Below are 24,243 nucleotides of genomic sequence, written 5' to 3'. Positions count from 1 at the left end.
TAGGGGAAGTTAAAATAAAGTTGAAGCCAAGAGCAATTTTACTTCAAGCAAGACAGTACCCCATGTCTCGAGAAGCTGATGAGGGTATATTTCAGACCATTTCAGCACTGATAAAACAAGTATTTTGGTGCTATCAGAATCATTGTGCAATACTGTGGTTTATCCTATCAAGATATCAAAGGGAGGGTAATGGGGAGTCATTCAAGACATGAGACAATACTATGCAGTATCCTAGTGGAAGCTCGATATTTCACGGTGATCGATTTGAAAAATGCATTTTTCTCAATCCCGTTCCACAAGGACTCACAAGACTTGACTTAATTTACGTTTTGCCAAACTCATCTAAAACACACTAGGCTGCCTCTAGGGTACTGCAAGTCTCCATCAATCTTTAACAGGGTCCTCCAGATGGACCTAGGCAATGTTGATTTGAAAAGTGCAGTGATACAATACGTAGATGACATTGTAATTTATAGCACTGCAGAAGATGATTGCAGGCAGGACTCAATTCAGTTGATGACTATCTTAGCAGACAAAAGATACAAAGTAGACAAGGAGAAGCTACAATATTGTCAAGAAGAGGTGTTATACCTAGGACAGTTGATTTCACATGAGGGAAAAATGGTGACACCTGAAAGAGATGGGGCGATTGAGAAAACTGCAAAACCACATCAGTAAAACAGATACAACATGTTTTGGGACTATGCAATTATGTTAGAGCCTGGTTGTTTGACTACAATTCGTATACAAGACCCGTTTGCAGGCTTTAAAGAAAGCACAGGTGAATAAGGTTAAAATAGAATGGACTGAGAACATGGAGGAAGGATTTGAGGAACTGAAGAAAGCAATTTGTACAGCCCCTGTTTTAGGAATTCCCAATTATGCTGAGGAATTATATTTATTTTTTCACACAAATGGGACAGTCATGACAGCAGTACTTACACAGAGGACTACATTGGGGTACAAGCCTTTAACATATTACAGTGTGATTCGAGACCCATTTATGAAAGGACACTTTCCTTGTTCACAGTCATTTGGCAGCCGCCGTGTTCACAATTGAGAAGTCTACAAGCAATGTTAGGGGCTGCTCTATGACTCTTTTCGTGGAGCATGCTTTGTTTGCAATTTTAGAGAAACCCAAAGGTACATTGACATGCCAGAGAGCTTCAGCCTATGAAGCAATGATTTCTAACCCAACAATCAAAATTGTCAGATGTAAAATAGTGAACCCTGCCACATTTGTAGCTAAGCCAGTAACAGAAGGTGACCATGTGCACGATTGTGCTAATTATGTTGAGTTTTATGATGAGATACCTTGTGTGAAAGAACATTCTTTGCCAGGAGGGGAAATTCTCTTTATTGATGGTTCTTTGAAAATTGATCAGACAAGTGGAGAAAGGCATTCTGGCGCAACTGTAGTGAGGCATAGTGCAAATGGGCAGTTTGAAATGGTAGCAAGTGCTAGAATACCATCTCACTTTGTAGCGCAAGCGGCAGAATTGGTTGCGCTCATTGTCACGCTCGAGAATCACAAAGGGCAGGAAATGACAATGTGCAGTCGCTCCGCCTATGTGACATCGACCGTGCACACAGGTCTGGCATGTTGGAAAAGGAGGGGCTACCTCAGAGCGGAGGGCACTCCAGTGCAACATGTATCCTTAGTGGACAGGCTTATTAAGGCACTACAACTCCCAGTAGCCATAGCGGTAGTTAAATGCACCACTCACACTAAGCAAACAGATTTTATTTCTTGTGGGAATGAAGCTGCAGACGCAGACGCAGAAGCCAAAAGGGTTGCATATTCACCTGACATCTGAAGTTTTGATACTCCAAATATTGTAGGGGAAAGTAGTTACAATTATGGTAATGAAAGAAGGGTTTAATCATTTGCCGAAAACCCAATTAATGGAGATCCAAGGCAGTGCTCCGCTGGAAGAGCAGGAGCTATGGAAACAAAGGGTGTGTTCTCTATCCCCCACTGAAGCATTATGTCAACAGTATTGCAATGGAAAACCGGTGATGCCAGTAGCATCGTTGAAGGTAGCATTTGAACAGCTGCACTACTACATGCATGTAACTAGGGAAAGTCTTGCTGTAATGATTTCGGAAGTCTGGTTTGTTCCAAATATGTTAGAACATGTTGCATTATTTGTAGTGAATTGCATTGTGTGTGAAATGTTTACCGCTGGGCATACACTGAAAACGGTTAGAGGAGTAATACCTTGACTGAATTGTCCTTTTCAGCATTTACATATTGAATATTTTTACATGCTGCAGGTGTGTAATGGATACAGGTATCTGATGGTAGTGGTGGTGTGTCCCTTCTCCAGGTGGATCTGTGTACACACCCTGATGCCACTTGCGCAGCAAAGTTTTTGGTACGTAAGGTTTTTCCAAGATGGGATGTGTGTGAAGTGCTGAGATCTGATAATAGGCCACATTTTGTTATTGAACTGTTCGAACAGATAGGGATATTATTGAGTATTAAGCATACATTTTCTTCTGCTTATCACTCGCAAGCAAACATAATATGTAAGAGACTCAACGGCCTCCTTAAAGAAAGGATTGCCAAAATCAAGCTAACTTTGAAGAAAGGATGGCTATATTGCCTGCCCTTAGCTTCATATGCCCTAAGGAATCAGCCTGGTTTGGACCACCACCTCATCCCCTATGAACTAATAACAGGGATATGAATGAGAATAACTCTTACACCTCCATGGAGGAGTAGAAGTGATGCCCACAGTACAGCGTAACCGTTAGGTGATGGGATGCTAAATTATTTGACCTATCTGACCACTAGTGTCTCTCTCTTTTCAGATCAACTCAAGTGTCAGGGGGTCGTCTCAGAACACAAATGAAGACCATTCAGCAACTAGATCTTGGGAACTATTATCAGCACCTAAGTTATTTGTTGGTGACACAGTACTGATAAAAAATGTGTGAAAGTGGTTTGAGTCACATTTCAATGGCCCCCTTTATCATTGAAAATATAACCCCCTCAGCAGTAAAAGTCCAAGGCAGACGAGCTTGGCTTGATTTGAACAACGTGAAATTGTGCACCAGTGAGATCGTATCTCCCATCACTGTTGCTGATTCAGAAGCAAGATAAGATGAAGAATTACAGCGTGTGCAGACTCGATCGCTGATATAGAAGAAGGAGGATAAAGCAACAAGCTGATAAATGCAGATTTTGCATTTGGACTGTGACTCAATCGGACACTCCTTATAGATAATATAGCAGGAGTGCAAAACCTTCCTGAGAATTCACAGGAATTTGAAAATGCACTTTAGAGATTTGTTGACATATCAAAGTTATGCTTAAACAACAGTTCCTCATTAAAAACTGGAAAACAGTAGAGTATCCAGACTTATTTCTTGGTGCATATTTGTTCTAAGTATTCAAATTCCATGGTGCTGAACGATGGGGATGTCCACAGACTTTTATATTTATCCTTCAAGCTTATCCTGCACTTGTCAGAAGAGGCGTTGATGTACGCTCTTTTTTACAGGATCTTAAAAGTGACGCTTTGATTAGGAGGTTGTTCATTTTAATCATTGAGCATATACTGTAACACCAGGAGACAATGCAATTACAGGAGTAAAAGGGGTTTCTTTTTCCTTAAATGATCACAGTAGAAATGAGGAATGTTGGAAGAAGTATTATTTTAGGGAATTAACAAGCCCAACCAATTCCTGAATGCCACAAATGGTGGGGGTTAATATGTTGGTTCGTGATATGCGTATGTGCAACTATACTTTGGGCATCATTACAACTATGCAGGTCTGGAAACAACGGTGTTGGTAAGCTTACCGGCAGCGTTGTTTGCGGACCGGCATATTACAGGTCTGCCTGCCAGAGCCGCCATTCCCGGCAGGTCTGACCCTGCCAGGCACAGCAGCCACAGTAGGCAGACCATCACGGAAGCACCAGCACCATTAACAATGGTGCCGGTGCTTCCGTGTTCCCCATTCCCATAGATTCCTATGGGAATAGGGAACAGCATTTTACCAGCGACTGACTTTCCAGACTGCCGGGGTTGTAATCTCCCAGTGGCACTGGGAAGTCAGGCTCTGGTAAATTTTTATGGGTCCAGCGGCAACCCGCTGGTAGTACCGGCAAGGTTACCACCAGACCCGGAATGAGTCCCTTTGTCTCTTTCTGTTTCTCCTGTTTAGCATTCCATATTATATTGATGCTCCTGTTGAGATAGAGGCCACTATGATTACCCCTACTGCAGGAACTGCTTTTGATTGGCTTACTTTCACTAAGATAGCGACTCCTATGGTTCTCCACAAAGAAAGGACTCTTTTTGATTGGCTTCATGATTATTATGCAAGTACTGACTTTGTAAAAGTAAGACACAAGAGAAATACAGAAGAAGATAATGAAGGGATAAATACTAATCTAGATAATGCAGCACACTTGGGTAATAACATGTGGTATCAGCACATGAGAAAGGTGGGAGAGAGAACATATAAGGAGGGTTGCTACGTCTGCTCGCTGATACCCTATGCCATGGATGCTGCGCAAACTTTTATTTCAAGAGAAATCCCAGAACACGATGCCAGATGCCTTGTTCATCTTGCAGCACGTATGACCAGAGGACAATTCCAGGAAAATTGTGCCACTCTGCGGTGGAGAGCGACATGGTTGTTTCCATTCCAGGATGATTACATCAAGACCACACAGATGGAAAGGAACATGCATGGAAGAGCAAGATGCTTCCATATCCGGTGACAAGACAGGAAGAGGTAATTGTTGCAGAAATGAAGAGACTGGACTGCCCCGATAAAACGGAAGTAGCTGGATGGCCCGGATGTTGGGAACAAACTCAAGTTTTAGTCTATGGTCGAGTGATATCCATGAAGGGATGGGAAGAGGGTCTAATGTCCTGTACAGCTCACTTATTGAAGGCAGAATATGAACAAGAAGTACAGAGAATGACCAATGGATGTTTGAAATCATGGGCTAAACACGCCAAACTACTGACGTGGGTAGAAGATGAATCAGGTTCTATGATCGTGATCCCATTGGTGAATGCAACATTGTGCTTCCGGACAGATGGAATAATTCATGTGGGAAATAACAAAGGCTTCAAAACTACAGTTGATGTCTCCAGAATGGGAGTAGGGACAGCCATCCTGATGGATCTTTATTGGGCTTGTGGGTCCAGAGCCTACATGAAGGTGCCCAAGGACTGGGGAGGGACTTGTTCCTTGGTGCTCATCCATGTTCCAGCATTAGTCATTAGTGACCTGAACATTGGAGAATTTCCAAAAGTAGATGCTCATTTAAGAAGAAGAAGATCAGTTGAATTTCTCAATCGAACCAATTGCTCGAGGGAATTACTTCTCAGCCAAATCAATACACGCATATGACTCTATTCCTTATGAACACTGGTTGTTCAGCAAGACTGCTTCAGTATTCACGATTATCTTCATGCCTGGGATCCAGGCAATGGCTGTCAGCCTCTGAGAGATCCTCCCCCTGGCTCTCCTCACCTGGCTCTTCTGGAGAGCTGTCTGGAGTGACTGACTTCTTCTTTCTTCGACCTTCTTGGAATCCTCTTCTTCTTCCTTCTTCTTTACCTTCCTCTCCTTCTTTCGGTCATGAAGGTAGGGTCGAGCTCCACCAGAGGCCACCTTAACTGTGGTAGGGACAATGGGAAAGAGGGACCCAGAGGAGCCAGCCCCCAAACCTGGAAAAAGACAATATAGGCAGAAAAAACCCTGTGCCGATGGAAGGTACGGCAGCCGTCTGAGAATATGGCAAAAGCAATGGTGGCTTGGAGAAAACCGCCTCCCCCTCCGTAGGTGTCTGTAGGTGTCTGCAGTTTGATGGAGGGACCAAGGTAGTAGCTAGAGGTAGTATAGAGCAGACCTTTCAGGAGGGTAAAGAGAACGGTCTGGTCACAGTCAGGAGGGCAGAGTATAGAGTCCGGAAGCAGCGACCAGGAGAGGTGGCTGCCTGAAGCGTACGCCTTCAGTCGGATTGTGGAGCGGAGGTCAAGTAACGGAGAAGGGAAGGGAAGAAACACAAGTTGAAACACTTGTGTATAGGTGCGTTATAAATGCCATATCATATCATATCATATCACATCAAGAGAAGGACAGAGTGAGTCCCAGAACAGGGAGTAAGAACTAACAGCGGCGCCTCCGTGTAATGAAGGAGAAGGAGCGTGAGCCGGCGTAGCGGGTTCAGGGTGAACCAGAAAGGAAGAGACAGACCTGACAGTGCCGGCTCCGCGTAAGGAGGGAGAAGGAGCGGGAGCCGTCATAGCGGGTTCAGGGTGAAGCAAATGGGAATAAGTAACAAGCCAGGAAGCACTGCCTGAGGGGGCAAGAGAGAGGAGCACAGGCAGTGTACAGAGTACCTGCCCAGGAAAAGGGTCGGAAAAGCAACACTGCTTAGTAGTAGCGAGCAAGAGCGTCAGGAACCGAGAAAGATGCAATGCTCAGAGCAGGGGGTATGGCCTTCCTATATCCTGCCGACACCAAGCAAGACTAGACCTTCAACACGGTAGTGGCGTAACAGCCCCCAATGTAGCCTCCATTGTTGCCACACCTTCCAGGGCCACCTATGGGTCGTTGAGTGGAATATCTGCTGGTAGCACATACAGGGCATACGTAGGCCTTGGCATCCTTAGCCGTAGTGGGCCACCAAAAATACCTAGACAGGAGATACTGCATAGCTTTTTGGCCTTTATGTCCTGTGAAGGGAGATCATGACACCAGGACAAGGCCTGTGCCTGAAGGTCTTTGGACGGAAGATACAATAGCCCGTTGTGGAAGTATAAGTCCCTTCTTTTTTCCAAACGCTGTTCTTGGCCCTGGGGCATGGGTATAAGTCGGGTGGACTGTGCAACTTCTGGCAGAAAGGAATGGACGATCCCCATGATCCATTTGCCTGTTAACATCCCTTCATGTCTTTGGTACTGGCCGGTGTCTTCCCCAGACTTCTAGATAATGCGTCTGCCAACACGTTCTCTTTGCCGGGAAGATAAGTAATAGCAAAATCAAACTGAGAATAGAAGTAAGCCCAAAGGGCATGTTGGGAGTCCGGCATTCCATCTGTTGAAGGACCTTTAGATTACAGAGGTCGGTGCGAACCAGGAAGGGATATACTGCTCCTTGGAGCAGATGTCTCCATTCTAAACAGGCCTGACGAATGGCCAATAGCTCCCTTTCTAATACTGAATAGTTCCTTTAGCTGGGGGAAAGTGTCCGGGAATAGTGTGCTATCGGATGTTCCCTGCCGTCATCCCTAGTCTGCAGTAACGCTGCCCCTATTGCCCCTCTGGAAGCATTGGTCTCTATTATGAAAGGAAGAGATTGGTTGGGTTGGATTAGGATAGGAGCTGAGGTGAAGGCCTTCTTGAGGAGCCTTGTCGGCGTCCGTGTCCCACTCAAATCTTTTCCCTTTCTTCAGCAGAGCGGTAATGGATAAAACAATGTCTGAGAACCCAGGAATGAACCTCAGGTAGAAATTGGACAGACCTAAGAACTGCTGAATGTCCTTAGGGTTCCTTGGGGTACGCCATTGCAGCACTGCCTTGACCTTATTGGGATCCATCTGTACCCCACCCTTGGAGAGGGTGAATCCCAGATAAGACACTGAGGAGGCCTCGAAGGTGCACTTCTCTGGTTTGACCAGGAGCTGATGATCCCGTAGCCTCTGTTGCACTTCCAAGACGGGGCTTCGGTGTTCAGAAAGAGATGACAATAAGATCAAAATATCATCCAGGGAAACTACGACTGGGGCATATAATAGGTCTGCAAACACCTTATCAACAAACCGCTGAAAGACTGCTGGGGCGTTTACCAGACCGAATGGCATCACTCTGTATTCGAAGTGTCCCAGAGGGGTTCTGAATGCTGTTTTTCACTCATCACCTTCTTTAATCCTCAGCAGGTGGTAGGCTCCCCTCAGGTCGAGTTTGGTAAAGACACTAGATGCTTTTACTGTCTCACGCACCTCCTTAATCAGAAGCATGGGGTGCCGGTCTCTCACGGTCAGGCTGTTCAATCCGCGGTAGTCGATGCAGGGTCTTAGCTCTGACGTCCCCTTCTTTGGCATAAAGAACATAGAAGCCACAGCTGGAGATCTGAATTCCTGGATGAGTCCATTCTGAAGGTTGGCCTCCAGATATTCTTTGAGGGCCCTCCTTTCTGGTAGCGAAATTGGGTACATCCGGCCAAAGGGTACAGACGCCGCAGGCATAAGATCAATTGGACAGTCCTCAGGGTGATGCAGTGGCAACGAAAGAGGGAGCTTGTCTTCGAAGATGTCCGAGAACTGTTGGTAGCAAGGAGAGATCATTTGAACTACCGAAGTGGTCACTGAAACCACAGTCCCTTCCCTTGGGCCCGGAGTGGGTTGAAGCAAACAGTTCTTGCTACAGTAAGAAGAGCGAAAGCATATTGTATTAGCTGCCCAGTCGATCAATGGGTTGTGTTTTCATAGCTAGGGCATGCCCAAGATGATAGGGAAATGGACTGCCCTGATGACGTCAAAAATTACCTGCTCTTGGTGTTGGAACATCGATAACGTGGCAGAACAAGATTCCTGGATTATAGGTCCAGAAATAAGGGGTGATCCGCCTGCGCCCTCCACTGGAAGGGGAGTACCCTTGTTGCGTAGTGGAATATGTAGTTCCTGTGCCCGCTGGATGTCCAAGAAGTTGCCTGCTGCTCTGCAGTCCAACATCGCCAGTACTTCCATTGTTGGTGAAGCTTCAAAGGATAACCAGACCGAAAATACCATGAGTCTTTGTCCTTGGTGCGTCTTTCCTGATGGGTAACATTGCAGGGACCAGCTTCTTCTACCCAGGACCTTTCCCTGCTTAAGGCCCTGGAGATGCGTTTCCCGAACGTCAAGGGGGTAGTTCAGGACATGTGCGGAGTAGGTGTTTCGAGGAACCACAATACATGCAGAGTCCTTGATCTCTGCGCCTCTTGCGTTCTTCAGGGGTCAGGGGACCTCTTGCTGTGCCAATCTGCATTGGCTCTTCCGTCTGAGTCTGAGAAGGGGGCATCGGTGGAGAGGGTTTTATAGAGGAAGAGAATCTTACCCTTCTTCTTTTTTGTCTTCTTTCCATTAGTCGGAAACTCTATCTGGAGTCTCAATGATACCAAGTCCTGAAATGAAGCGGGTCGAGCCACCCTGGCCAGCTCATCCTTCAGGTCTTCATTTAAGCCCCTGCGAAATAGGGTCTGTTGTGTAGAGCCAGCTTCATGAACGATGACACATAGGTCTGGACATACTGAGTACCTTGGCGCAGATCCAGAAGAGCTTTATAAGAGGATAACTGAACCTCGGGGCGGTTGAACCTAGCCCGACTTTTGGGTGAAGAGAGCACAGTCGTTCATCACAGGATCGGCTTGAGTGATCAGAGGGGTTGCCCATGCCAGGGCGTTCCCCACCAGATTTGATACAAGAAAACCCACCTTAGCCCTGTCCAGTTTATAGGCCTTGGGTCAGAAGGTGAAATACACCGGGCAGGTGTCTAGGAACTCCTTGAAAGTCTTCGGATTGCCGTTGTACTTCTCGAAGGGAAAAGCCAAGGGAGGACGATTGCCTCTGATGTCTTCTCGTGTGGCTAACTGTTGGTGTAGGGCGACGTTGTCAGCACATAGAGTCTGGACCTCCATGTGGAGCCCGTAGGAGCATTCACTATATCCTAATACTGCTCCAATGAAGCCATATCGGTATTTTGGCATTGCAAGCTGTCAGCCTCTAAGAGATCATCCCCCTGGCTCTCCTCACCTCGACCTTCTGCAGAGCTGTCTGGAGTGACTGCCTTCTTCTTTTTCATGAAGGTAGGGGCGAGCTCCAATAGAGGCCACCTTAACCGTGGTAGGGACAATGGGTAAGAGGGACCCAGAGGAGCCAGCCCCCAAACAGGGAAAAAGCCAAAATAAGCATAAAAAACCCTGTGCTAATGGAAGGTACGCCATCCGTCTGAGAATATGGCAAAAGCAATGGTGGATTGGAGGAAACCGGCTCCGCCTCCTTAGGTGTCTGTAGGTGTCTGCAGTTTGATGGAGAGACCAAGGTAATAGCTAGAGGTAGTATAGAGAAGACCTTTCAGGAAGGTAAAGAGAATGGTCTGGCCACAGTCAGGAGGGCAAAGTATAGAGCCTGGAGGCAGCGACCAAGAGAGATGGCTGCCTGATGCGTAAGTCTTCAGTAGGATTGTGGAGCAGAGCTCAAGTAATGGAGAAGGGAAGGGAAGAGAAGGACAGTGTGAGTCCAAGAATAGGGAGAAAGAACTAACAGCGCCGACTCCGTGTAATGAAGGAGAAGGAGCGGGAGCTAGCGTAGCGGGTTCAGGATGAACCAGAAAGTAAGAGACAGACCTCACAGCACTGGCTCCACGTAAGGAGGGAGATGGAGTGGGAGCCGGTGTAGCGGTTTCAGGGTAAACCAGAGAGGAAGAGACAGACCTGACAGTGCCGGCTCTGTGTAAGGAGGGAGATGCAGCAGGTGCCGGCGCAGTGGGTTCAAGGTAAACCAAATGGGGAGAGAAAGACCTGACTGCATCGGCTCCACGTTATGAGGGAGAAGGGGCGGGAGCTGGCGTAGCGGGTTCAGGGTGAAGTGGATAGGAATAAGTAAGAAGCTAGGGAAGTACTGCCTGAGGGGGCAAGAAAGAGGAGCACAGGCAGCGTATACAGAGTGCCTGCACAGGAAAAGGTGCAGAAAAGCAACACTCCTAAGGAGTAGCAAGCAAGAGTGTCAGGAACCGATAAAGATGCAAGGGGCAGGGGGTGTGGCCTTGCTATATGCTGCCGACACCAAGCAAGACTAGACCGTTAACACGGTAGTGGCATAACGGCCCTCAACAGAGCCGTCATTGTAGCCAAACATTCCAGGGCCACAGCGTGACAATGGCCAATGCCAAATGGTTGCAGATTACCAGATGGGAACTTATGCAGACCATCAACACCACCATAAAGGGATTCAATGCTATCAGGGAAGAGCTGAGAGCTATATGACTAATGACCCTATGTCCTCGACATGATCACATCGATGGACGGAGGAGTTTGCGTCAAAATTGGGCTATCATGTTGCACGTTCATACCTTCTCAAAATGACGAGAATGGAACCTTGACACAGGTCATAACGTTGCTGACAAACCTGCACAAGATGGAAGACGAAACAGAAGACATCACAGATGATGGATGGTTTGCATCCATTTTCTCATGGGTCCCACAGTGGATGGTGAACATCTTCAAGTTTCTTGGAGCAATATTGGTGATGGTGATGTTTGGATTATGTGTGATAATAATTACACAGTGCAATAAGACAGCAAAGAAGGTGGTAGGAATGAAGATTATGATTTATGTCGAATCAGCGTTTACACCCAAGGAGTTGACAGATGGAGATATCAGAAAATACATAGAGGCCAGAATCGTAGCACGTGAGGGAACGAAGTTCCTGTATCCGAAGAATCACAAGAAGTATGTGGGATGATGGATCTATTGTAATCCAAATGAACAGTGCAGTTTCATGACCTGGAGTGTTGCTGAACATGTAAAATCTGCAGGATCCCTAAAAGGAGTAATGAAGATTTGGACCCCGAAGAAGCACTTCTTCAAGAGAAAAAATAAAGATGCAGAGAATAATGAAGATGTGATTTATGAATCAACCCGAGGGGGAAGTGTAGAGAAGCAGCCAACTTCCTTTCCAGGATGTCAAGCCCCCTACTACCTGTACACTGGAAGCCTGAAGTAGTGCCATGTTTTACACCAACAGTTGTGACTATTCCGCGTTGAGTCTTCGAGAAAAGGCATCCACTAAGAAAACCCTACCAGATGCATCCCTGAAGAGATGACAATCTCTTGGAGGAGATCCCCCTAGGAATATGGAAAAGAGAGAAACAGAAGTTGGTGATGTCACAAGAAACATGCATGCCACATTGCCAAGACTAGCTGACAAAGAGAATGTACGGACCTTACAGAAACTGATGACGAAGTAAAGAATCAAGTAAATCTTCATGTGCAAAACAAAGATTGCACGTGTGAAAATCATGTAGAAAATGTAAGCCATTTAATAAATGTACAGAAGCAGCAACGCAAGTAGACTAAGTGATCATAGAAGCTGGCTATAGGTAGTGACTAGACTGCGGGCAAAGACACCATTATATAGAAGCTGGACATCGGTGTCACAATTTTAGTAAGTTCAGACCATGAAGAGAAAGGCTGAAGACTGTGTTGCAGCAAAGAATTAGCTGAGAACATGGAAGAAACAAGAAGGGCTGTCTGGCCTGGTGTCAAGACTCAAGGCAGCCAAGAACTGTTTATCTATCCTCAAAGAACAGTGAACATGAGAAGCTGACTTATCCCTCATTAAGGTACAAGGAAAGAACACCATGAGTGGTAAGTATATTTTTTTCAAAACAATTAAATGCTATAAAATGAGCCAAATTGTGGTCTCCTGTCGCGTGAGCTAAGGATGGAAATAGAGTGGTCACGCAGTCCAGAACTTTGATGAGCGTGTGCTCACACTCCATTATATTCCCAGAGACTAGAATACATTGCAAGGCAATGTTAAAAGACAGTCTGCATGCCAGAAGGCATGGATGATGAGAGATGGTGGGCTAATTGGGTGGGGAGGTGCAGTCAAGTCCACCTCCTGGCACCTGCGTCTGAGCTCACATGCTGCTAAGTGAATTGAATGTTCCAGAAGGGCATGAGCATGCCAACCAATTGTAGAAGGCCATATAACGAAGGGCCATACAGTTTGAGGGCCAATTGAGTACCGTGTTTCTAATAACTAATGAAGATGACTTGCACTAGGCGTGGGCATGCGTTGTCCATCTGACTGTAAAGACCCAACCACAACCCAACCTCTTATAGAAACTATACTTAGATGTTCCCCTTGAGCCAACCACAATCCCCCATAGGTTTTTCTTATTTGCCACGTAGTATGACGTCACGTATGATGAGTTTTTACTATAAAAGTGTTATTTTTTATTAAATGCTTTGAGAGTACACTGTGTGATGTCTGTTGATGTCCGTTTTAACTCCCTGTTTTAGATAATTGATATTAAAACAGTAAACTAAATTTGCCGTCTTCCTGAGTTGGTCTGATTATTGGAGTACAGAGTTATTCTGTTTCCCATCCACCTGCATGACACGCTACCTAAATTAAGGCCTCATGGTCATAAGTAATAACTTTTTGTAACTATTCACTCTGAGAGTTTAAAGTTACCAACTAACTATTTTACAAATAAGTACACTTTTCAACACGTCTTCTACTTTCAAGGCATTCCCTTCAAATTATGTAGCCCTTCCCAATTCTGGTACATGAGTTCTCTCAGAGGCAGAAGAGGGACGCTAGTGGCCTAGGAGCCAGCAGTAGGCAGGGTGAGATAGGGCTCAGTTGCAGGCAAATTCAGAGTTCTTGAGGAAGACTGGGCAAACAAGTACGTAGTTCACTTTGAAATTTAGTTAGGATCCAAGGACTTCAGAGAAGACGCCCTAGGAGGATTCCAGCAGTGAGCCTGGGTGAGCTGGACGACAGACCTCCCAATCACAGTAACACCCTAAGGATTCACAGGAATCACAAGGGACTTAAAGTAAGTAAAAACCTCAGCTAAAACAGTACCTCAGCACAGAAGAAGTATTGCAACAGGAAGACTTCAGGATATGCAGCCAAAAACCTGGTCGATGGATTCCTTTATCTAGAAAATGTAAGGCAGGATTTTGGAAGGGCTTTTGCAGCAGGCATCATGGAAGAAGGCTCCTAGCAACCTTTTCCTTATGGCTGGATGTGGCTCTGTGGATTGGGCACCTTTTTCAGGAGCACAGAAGAAGACAGAATATCGCAGGTCACATTCTCATTGTTTGCAAGGTCCAGCACTCTGATAAGGGGACTTATTTGACTTGATTCATGTCTCTGGAAGTCTTTCAGGATGCCCACAATGTTTCAGCAACATTCAGAATTCGGAAGACCGTGCACCTCACAATGGCTTGAGGTCCCAGGGTATTTCAGCCCTGCAAGGTCGCAGAACAACGTGGGATGGCTCAAAATGCAGGTCTTCTTGATTTTAGCGGGTGCCACTAGGCTTAGGCTTTGGGTTGGGGTCATCAGTGTTTGGATCCCGAGGTTGATTGGAAGACAAAGGGCTGTGCAATTTTGGACCTCTCCATCGCTTCCTGTCTTTCCAAACACTCTGGATCCTGAGTGGGGAATCCACAGGATTCCCGCTGAAGACAAAACAGCAACTGAGGTCATTCCCACCTAACATGATAGTGGAAGAGCTCAGAAACAGCAAGCACAAGAGAAACAGCGTAAAAAGAAGGAGTGAACGAATTTGGAAAAATGGTGGACCTTCTGTGCATTACCGAGGCTGTCAGTGATAACGGCGAAAAGTAATTAAGTAAAAACCATTGCCACCAGCCATTCATGTAAAACTCACAATTGTAACAAAATGTTACCAGGTAAGTAAGTAAGAAAGGGGATGGGATACATTGTATCCCCCACCACTCCACATAAGGAGGAGGGGGTGAAAATCCATCTTTACTACTTGGGAACTGTAGTTCACCCAAGTACATGAAAGATAAATTAACAGGGAACCCATAGGGGTAACCCAGCCTAAGCCCAAGGTTGTAGGAAACTATAACTCCAACCAAACACTATGGAGAGACATAAAAAGGTCACCCTTAAAAAGGGTAAAAGACTTGCTGAGGGGAGGGGGAGATTCCCCTTCACCTATGGGCAAGGTAAAATAGTTAGCTAGTTAAAGCAAAACGTTCTGGGGTTGACACAGGTCAGGAAGATTTATCATTGATATGAAAATCTTACCTAACAATGCTACATTCACAAAGTCTGTCAAAAAGTGTTTTAAAGACGGGACATGTTGAACTGCGAGATATGCCGAAAAAGGTTTCATTGGTTTGAGTTTTTGAATCGGGACCTCGATAACTTTGACGTTTACAGGTGAGAAAGAAAAACTTGACGGTAGAGGAACAGATGATATTGAAGAGTCCTGACCCTTACTTGGGATTGGTATGTTAATTATTTCTGAGTCTAGATTCAGACAAATGGAATTTACTTTGTCATAGAAGAAAAAGTTGATCTCATTTGCAAAAGTGCAGGAAGTTGACAACCTGAATGGGGCACATTCAAGTGATGTCAGGTTCTTAATAATGGCAAAAAGCTCCTTAGATCGATTTTTTGAGAAGTTGATTTGTTTTTGAAGGAACTGTGATTTTGCCAGTACAATTCTCTGTTTATAGGCCACTATTGCCAGTCTGGCATTTTGGCAGGCAGAAATATTTTTCGTTTTCTGCTAGATTTTTCTTCTTACAGTATTTTTGCTGTAGCTCTTTTAGAGAGTCTTAAAACCAGGGATTGTTTTTATTTTTACTTTACTTTTGTTACTTTCAAATGTGCCCTTTTATCACACCAGTTCTTCAAATATGCCATGTGAGATCCTGTGATAGTGTCAAGATCTTTTTTACTACAACAAAGAGTGGCATTTATAAAGGTGGCTTTAGACAAACCCACATAATCAGTCGTAATAATAAATACCACAGCCAATTGGTCGAATAATGTCAATGACATATTCTCCCGATAAATTATGTTCAGCAACCTGATCCAAACAATGGGCCTTGAACCCATGTAGAGTAAACTTAAATATGTACTGGAGTCAGGTGGGTCTGTATTTTGAAAAACAGGTTGAGCATTGCTAGTTTGGGACTGGGTACACAGCCTCCTCTATTGGTCATTCTGATTGGTAGTAGGAGGGGCATCGTTTGATGCGCCTGACTCCAGATCCAAAGCAGATGCATTCATTCTCGTGGTGGTGGGTGTTGTAGGTGGTTGGGGAGATTTGAGGTTGTTTTTGTTTTCGGTATGCATTTGGGCATCATAAATCCTTCTAGCTTGTGAAATCACCCATTTGAGACTTCCCAAAAAATCAAAGTCTCTCATTAATTAAGTGACCATGTACATTGGAACGTGTCTGGAAAAATGTGGTAATGAACTTCCTACTGATGGTATTTATCCATTGAGAAGTCTGTGAGAATGCATGCTTCAACTCTTGGCCAAATTCTCTTGTAGATTGATCCTTGCCACTCACAACTCTTAGGGGTTTATGTGTGTAGAAAAGTGTTTTAACATGGCCACCTTGTAAGTAGCCCCTGTAAGAAAGATACTAACTATTCCTCAATTAGATGTGATATCCCTAGTCAGCACTGCTGTGCTGCCTGTCTAAGTTAGGGGATAGAAAAGGGACTGTCCCTTCCTCTCTCACTACTTTACCCACAGCTAAAATCAACTGCACACTGTAGGAAGGTGAATCCACTTTTTATTCCTTCCCTCTTGTTTGTCTTACACAATTAGAAAAAGGTCATATTAAAATATACAAAATTCAAAAATTCTGTCTGTTTCTATTTCCACAAAGAATTTTGCAGAATGAATTTAATGATAACACAATTAATGAGAATAATTTGACTCAAACAATACTTTTGGAATACCAGCTGTGAAGGCCAAAAGGATGTCACTAATCTTCATAACAGATCCACGTTCTACCCCCTCCCCGGGGACGATATCACCAGAGTTAATAATGTTTGAAAAAGCATTACTGAAAAAGCTACAAGAAATGGAAACCCTGAATCCCACTCTATTCTACAACTTGACAAAAAACAAGAAGAATACCCTAAAATACCATCAGAAGAATTGCAACATTGTAATCAAGTCAGCTGATAAGGGCGGAGCGATAGTCGTGATGGATATGAAGAGAATAACGGAAAATGGTAGATGTGTTAATCAATGATACAACAACATACAGAACACTGGGAAGTGACCCGACTAACAGCTTGAGAGACATTATCAATCTGATAATTGGAGAAGCACTGGCAGAAGGTCAGATCTGCCAAAGAGAAGCAGACTTCCTATGTCCCAACCATCCCAGATGGCCATCCTTCTATGCCCTCCCAAAAATCCACAAGGGCACTATAGGTTACACTCACCTGATATCCACGGGGACGCCACTCAGCCCTGGTTGCTGGATTCGCCCTGGCCCCCTTCCCGATCCTGGGTGGTGCCTTTGATGGAAGTAGGGCCTGAAAGCACAGGAGGACAGGATTTAAGATCAGGTACGGTCTCCTCCCACCTGCCCTCGGATCAACCCGATGGCCCTCTCCTCACCTTGTTATGATGTCTGGTGTGTTCTCCGTTCTGCCTTCTTTGCAGGGGTGCGTAGTCTTCTGAAGGCTTGAGCGACCAAGTTACTTCACTGGCGCGAGCCCTTTCAAGTGTCTTTAAGGTAGGTAGGTCTGATTGCAGCAGTCTTTATATGTCCTTGCCTTCCTTTCTTGTGGTTAATGTATTTTCTTTATTCCCCCTTAGGTGAGCGGAGGTTTGGTGTGTGCGCAGCTTGGGTCAGGCTCCTGCCAGAATGGAGGACGCAAGAGCGTACTACGATTTGGTAGGTAATGCGCTAAGTGCGGCGCTGTTTTGTCTTTTACTTGCTAACCTGTACTCTTCCTTCCTTTTCAGGTCGCGATGGTCTTTTCTGGCGTGCGAGGTGTTCCGGAACGATGCCAGCCTAGAGATGCCCAACCAGGCGAGGTTCCCGTGATGGCTGAGGCTAGAGCCATAAGTAACTTGTTTTAACGTTGTCTTTCTCTCTCTCCCTCCAGGTTGCTTCATTCTGGTGCGTTCGCTGTGTCGCGAAGATGCTGAAGACTGGATGGATGACCGCAAGCAGCAGAAGCATGGACGAACGACGGACAGAGGCGGGATGAAATATGCAGTTAAGTAGAGACTAATAATGATGTTCTTTGTCTCCTCTGCAGGTCCGTTGTTTCAAGGATCGCCGGTATCAGGACACTGGACACGATGAGCGTCACGCTGCTGACTGTAGAATAACACGAAGCGCGTGCTGTAACTTGGGTATGGTTTATATAGCCCTTTAGTAAAGTAGTCCAGGTAAAGTAGTCCCGGGCTACTACACCCCAAAACACTGTCCCGCACAGTCTGGTTCTAGGAACTAGACTGTGGGTGTGCCTCCATGTTGGCTGCAGACCCCAAAGAAAAAGTAGTCCCTTCAAGGAGGTTTCCCATTCTGAACATGAGCCTGGCGCAAAAGGCACCAGGACTGACTCCAGGAGAGTCCAGGAAGGTAGTGCAAGGCTCCTGAGGCCCCAAATGAATCCCGAGTCCTGACCCTACCTGGCATGTGGGCATGCCAGTGGGGTTTTGGGCCCAGGGTCATGACAGCACTCCTCGCGAAGGCCCCTCCCAAGGTGGTTCTTCTGCCTGGTCCGGGTTTGGCTGGAAAGTTCTGATGAAATGTCCTAATCAAACGTGGTGCATGAATATTCTCACTGGGTTCCCAGGATCTGTCTTGAGGGCCGTAACCCTTCCAATCGACTAAGTAGTATAGTTTGGACCTGGTAAATTTAGAATCTAAGATTTATTTTACTTCGAACTCTGGCTCCCCATCGACCATTACGGGTTCTGGTGGTGGCATGACTCGTGTATCGGGTTGTACCGGTTTCAGAAGTGAGACATGGAACACCGGGTAGATTCGCATATTGGCTGGTAGTGCTAGCTTAACAGCTGCCGTGTTGATGATGGCTTTGATAGAATAAGGTCCCAAATAGCGAGGAAGGAAGGTCTGGGTCCCTTTTATGGGTATGTATTTCGCTGCTAGCCAAACCTTGTCACCTATTTGATAGTCAGGGGCCTTTTTCCGATGTTGGACAGTACATTTCTTTTGCTTGTGCTTGGCTTGGATTAAATGCTCTGTCGCCTTTTTAAAGGCCTGAGAAATGGTTGCATGAAGAGTTTTCACTGCTGGCATTTCTAAACTGGGAGGAATGTCTAGTTCAGAAGTACGTGGATGTCTGCCGTAGAGGGTGTAAAAAGGGGTTTGTCCAGTACTGGAAAGCAATGAATTGTTGTAAGCATATTCTGCTATCCATAATAAATCTCTCCAAGTCCCTTCTACCTGGTGCAGCATGCACCTCAAGTGTTGTTCGAGAGTCTGATTGGTTCTCTCTGTTTGCCATCCGTTTGGGGGTGATGGCTGGTGGATAATCGGATGTTGATTTGAGCCACAGAACAGCATTTCTTCCAAAAATTGGACACAAACTGGCTGCCTCGGTCAGAGACCAGGACTGATGGAAAACCATGTAGTTAAATGATATTTTCCAGGAATGTTTTTGCTAAACAGGATGCATCGGGGAGGCCCTTGAAGGGGATAAAGTGTGCCATTTTTGAGAATAAGTCTACTACTACTAAAATAGTGTTGAATCCTTGGCTGGGAGGCAAGTCTGTGATAAAGTCGAGAGAAAGTGTGTGCCATGGTGCAGGAGGAATTTCCAATGGCTGCAGAAGGCCAGCTGGTTTCAGTTTTAGCAACTTGTTTTGTGCACACACCCCACACGACTGGACATATTGGATGATGTTGTGATGCCAAGTAGGCCACCAATAGTTGCATTTTACTTTGGCTAGGGTTTTGGCAATTCTGGGGTGACCCTCCATCAGGGAATCGTGATAATCTGAAACGATTTGCTGTTGTAGCTCCGTTTTAGGCACATACAGACGTTCACCAAAATATGGCAGTTGATCCTTAATGGTATATTGTTTTCCTCTAGTATGCCATTCCAGTAAGGTATTCGGAGTAATTTCACGTCGGATTTCGTTTCTGAGCTCGGTTTGTGTTAAAGCTGTGGTGAGACCCAAGAGCTTGTCTTCAGGAATGATGGCCACCGGATCTGGAGTTTCATACACCTTTTCATCAATGCCCATGCGAGATAATGCGTCAGCTTTCCCATTACTTACACCTGGTCGATAAGTGATCACATAATCATATTCAGCAAAGAAAAGGACCCATCATAGTTGACATGAGGATTCAGCCTTTGCCGTTTTCAAATATTGTAGGTGCCGATAGGCCGTGATTACTGTGACCGTATGTTTGGCCCCCAAGAGATAATGTCGCCATGCTTTCAAGGCGGATTTAATAGCTAGAAGCTCCTTGTCGGTGATGGTATAATTGAGTTCAGGAGGTGAGAACTTTTGTGACCAGAAAGCCACAGGGTGCAACTGGCCAGTTTCAGGGTTCTTTTGAGAAAGAACAGCCCCCATAGTCATGCTGGAGGCATCAGTTTCCATGATGTAAGGGCGGTCCGGGCGAGGGTGTTGTAAGACTGGAGCGGAAGTGAACCTACTCTTAGGTTCTTGGAAGGCCTTTAGGCGTCTTCTATCCACATGCATTTCTTATTTTTTTTTCATAGGAGTAATGTGATCGGATGGATTCTCAGAGAAGAGAGGGAGAGCCTGGAGGTGGTGTGGGCTGTCCCGCGTTCCGATGACCGCCCAGCCTCTCCGTGTTCCCCAGTCACTCGCCCCAGCCGGGCTGCGTATGTTCTGGAAGGAGGGCCGATGTTGATGGTGGAGGCACCCCCGGGGCAGCGGCCGCGGACCACAGGTGTGCGGCCCGATCTCTTCTCCTGATGACGCCGCGCAGGGAAGGCGGCTACACCTGGCCCGCGCCCAGCCTGTCACCCCTGGTCCCGGCTCCCGGCGGGCCCGGCTCAAGCGCCGGTGGGTCAGCGTTTTGGGTCTTCGCTCGTCCGTTTTGGCCCCAGACTTCACGGAATGGTGGAGCAGAATCTGGCTGGCACAGGTGGTCGACGATCAGGGCGGGAATACACCTATTTGAGGATGATTGTGTCGGATTGATATTAGACCTTGCGGGAGCTCACTAAGAAGCAGCCATCTTGGTTGGCCCTCTAGCGCCCTCCAGGAGCGGACGCTCTTGACATGGTCTTGTCTCGAGATTGAGTACACTAGGATGTCGTCTATGTAGACTAGGGCGCAAACATCGATCAATTCCCTCAGAACATCGTTCATGAAGTATTGGAACGCTGCGGGGGCATTGCAGAGTCCGAAAGGCATTACCTGCTACTCAAACAACCCATATTTGGTACGGAAAGCCGTTTTCCATTCATCTCCTTTTTTAACTCGGACTAGGTGGTACGCTCCACTGAGGTCTAACTTGGTATAAATCTGGGCATCCTTGACTTGGTCCAGCATTTTGGGAATAAGTGGCGGGGGTAACGATTCTTCACAGTGATCTGGTTTAACGCACGATAGTCGATGCAGGTCCTCAAGTCCCCTTCCTTCTTTGGTACGAAGAATAGGGGACTTGCTGCCGGCTATTTAGATGGGCAGATAAACCCATTTGCCAAATACTGGTCCAGATAGGATTTTAGATGCTGGTTTTCTGGTTCTGTGAGTGCATAGATTCTGCCACAAGGGTTTTGCGCACCAGGTATGAGGTCAATCTGACAGTCATCGGGTCTGTGCGGTGGTAGTGTATTACCTTTCTCCTTCTGGTAAACGTCATGTAAATCTTGGTATTCTTCCCCGAGAGTACTAATTGCACCAAGTGTAGATGCAACTGTTCTAGGACTCCTAAGGATGTTGAAACTGGATTTTTCTTCATGGTAATAACAGGTGGGAGCCCAGTCATCTGGGAAGGTCAATTTTCTTGCACGCCAATCTATCCGGAATTATGAGCAACTAACCATGGCATCCCTAATATTAGCAGAAACTGAGGTGCCTTGATGAGATCGAAGGAAATGGATCCCCGGGGTCCATCCTAGCACAGCAGGGTTACCCCTACTGTACATTGGGTTACTGACCCGGAAGCAATATCTGTCCCATCCACAGTGGTTACCTTTTCTGTGTTCGGCTTGAAACATAAGGGAAGCCCCATCTCTGCTGCCAGTTCTTGATCAATATAGTTCCCAACTGCTCCGCTGTCTATGTAAACCTCAACGGTGTGCATCCTAGACGGTTGTTGGTAATTGATTAGGATCACTGGTATGACAAAATGTGAGGTCGGTGGCTCATCCTTCTCACTCGACAAACTGATCTCTACGGTTGTCGAGCTGGGCAGTTTTATGACTCTTTACTCTCATCCCTTTCCGTGGCTCCTACGGTTCTCTTAGGAGGTTTTACTGGGCAGTCTTGTAGGAAATGTCCTGGTTTTCCGCAGTACAAACATAACTGCTGTTGCCCTCTCTTGTCCCATTCTGCTTTTGTTAACGGCGGTCGTATGTCTCCGATCTGCATGGGCTCTGCGGTATTCTCTGACATGCGTGGGGCAGCATCCTTAGTCCACAGATACACGGCCCGAGTGTCTGACCTGGACCGATCTGCCTTTCGATCTTGTAATTGGTGATCTAGTTCCACAACCAGGTTGATGAATTCACTACAGTCTCTAGGCGGATCAACCACCTGGGCCAGAACGTCCTTCAATTCCCCTTGTAGGCCTCAGTGAAACAATGTGGTTCTTTTGTCTTCAGGCCACCTAGTTTCAACAACTAACCTATTGAAATTTGCAATGTATGTTAATAAGTCTTGATTCCCCTGCCGGAGTGACAGGAGTTAATTGTCTACGGCTTGTTCTTGGGTATGACGAGCAAAGAGCTTTTCCATTTCCCTTTGGAAACCCCCAAGGTCACGTAGTAATGGATCATCATAGCTTACGAGCGGCACTGACCAGTCTGCTGCACTTCCACTCAGTTATGACAGAACAAAGGCTACCCATTCCTGATCGTTGGGGAACGCGCTTGGTCTGCAGAGGAAGTGAAGACGACATTGATTCATGAATGCAGCATACTTCCTGGGGTCTCCTGAAAACCGTTCTGGTGGTGTTAAAGGAATTTTCTAGGTATGGTAATCTGCACTGGAGCTGTGGATAGCGTGGGTGCTTGTGCTGGTGGGTTATTTCCAGGCAATGGAGTTTGTCCGGCCTGTGATTGTAGTAAATGCCTACTGATTTCTTCGGTGCGATCCTTGGTTACAACTAGATCCCTTCGTAGGGCATTAGTCTCTTGCCTGGCCGAATGAACTTCGGCACGTAATTGTCCTAGTAACTGAGCCAGTTGGTCTATTTCTGATGTCTCCATGGCGCCCTCGTGGATTATTTTATAGAGGCTTCGCGTTCTGTTACGCTCACCTGGTATCCACGGGGACGCCACTCTGAAAGCACAGGAGGACTGGATTTAAGATCAGGTACGGTCTCCTCCCACCTGCCCTGGGTTCGACCCGATGGCCCTCTCCTCACCTTGTTATGATGTCTGGCGTGCTCTCCGTCCTTCCTTCTTTGCAGGGGTGCGTAGTCTTCTGCAGGCTTGAGCGACCGAGTTACTTCACTGGTGCAAGCCCTTTCAAGTGTCTTTAAGGTAGGTAGGTCTGATTGTAGCAGTCTTTACATGTCCTTGCCTTCCTTTCTTGTGTTTAATATCTTTTCTTTATTCCTTCTTAGGTGAGCGGAGGTTCGGCGTGTGCGCCGCTTGGGTTGGGCTCCTGCCAGAAAGGAGGACGCAAGAGCATACCATGATTTGGTAGGTAATGCGCTAAGTGCGGCGCTGTTTTGTCTTTTACTTGCTAATCTGTAATCTTCCTTCCTTTTCAGGTCGTGATGGTCTTTTCTGGCGTGCAAGGTGTTCCGGAACGATGCCGGCCTAGAGATGCCCAACCAGGTGAGGTTCTCGTGATGACTGAGGCTAGCGCCGTAAGTAACTTGTTTTAACGTTGCCTTTCTCTCCCTCCAGGTTGCTTCGTTCTGATGCGTTTGCGGTGTCCCGAAGATGCTGAAGACTGGATGGATGACCGCAAGCAGCAGAAGCATGGAATAAAGACAGACAGAGGCGGGATGAAATTCGCAGGTAAGTAGAGTCTAATAATGATGTTCTTTGTCTCCTCTGCAGGTCCGTTGTTTCAAGGATCGCCGGTATCAGGACACTGGACACGATGAGCGTCACGCTGCTGGTTGCAGAATAACGCGAAGCGCACGCTGTAACTTGGGTGTGGTTTATATAGCCCTTTAGTAAGGTAGTCCAGGTAAAGTAGTCCCGGGCTACCACACCCCAAAACACTGTACCGCACAGTCTGGTTCTAGGAACTAGACTGTGTGGGTGCCTCCATGTTGGCTGCAGGCCCCAAAGAAAAAGTAGTCCCTTCAAGGAGGTTTCCCATTCTGTACATGAGCCTGACGCCAAAGGCACCAGGACTGACTCCAGGAGAGTCCAGGAAGGTAGTGCAAGGCTCCTGGGGCCCCAAATGAACCCTGAGTTCATTTGGGCATGCCAGTGGGGTTTTGGGTCAAGGGTCGTGACACTATACCACCATCAGGCCACCCGATTGTGACAGGAATTGGGTCAATCCTGGAACCCCTGCCTCAATTTGTTGATTTTTTTAATAAAAAA

This window comes from Ambystoma mexicanum, chromosome 7p, assembly GCF_040938575.1.
Source record: "Ambystoma mexicanum isolate Mex_15411 chromosome 7p, UKY_AmexF1_1, whole genome shotgun sequence".
Classification (NCBI taxonomy): Eukaryota; Metazoa; Chordata; class Amphibia; order Caudata; family Ambystomatidae; genus Ambystoma; species Ambystoma mexicanum.
This window is presented reverse-complemented; position numbering follows the sequence as displayed.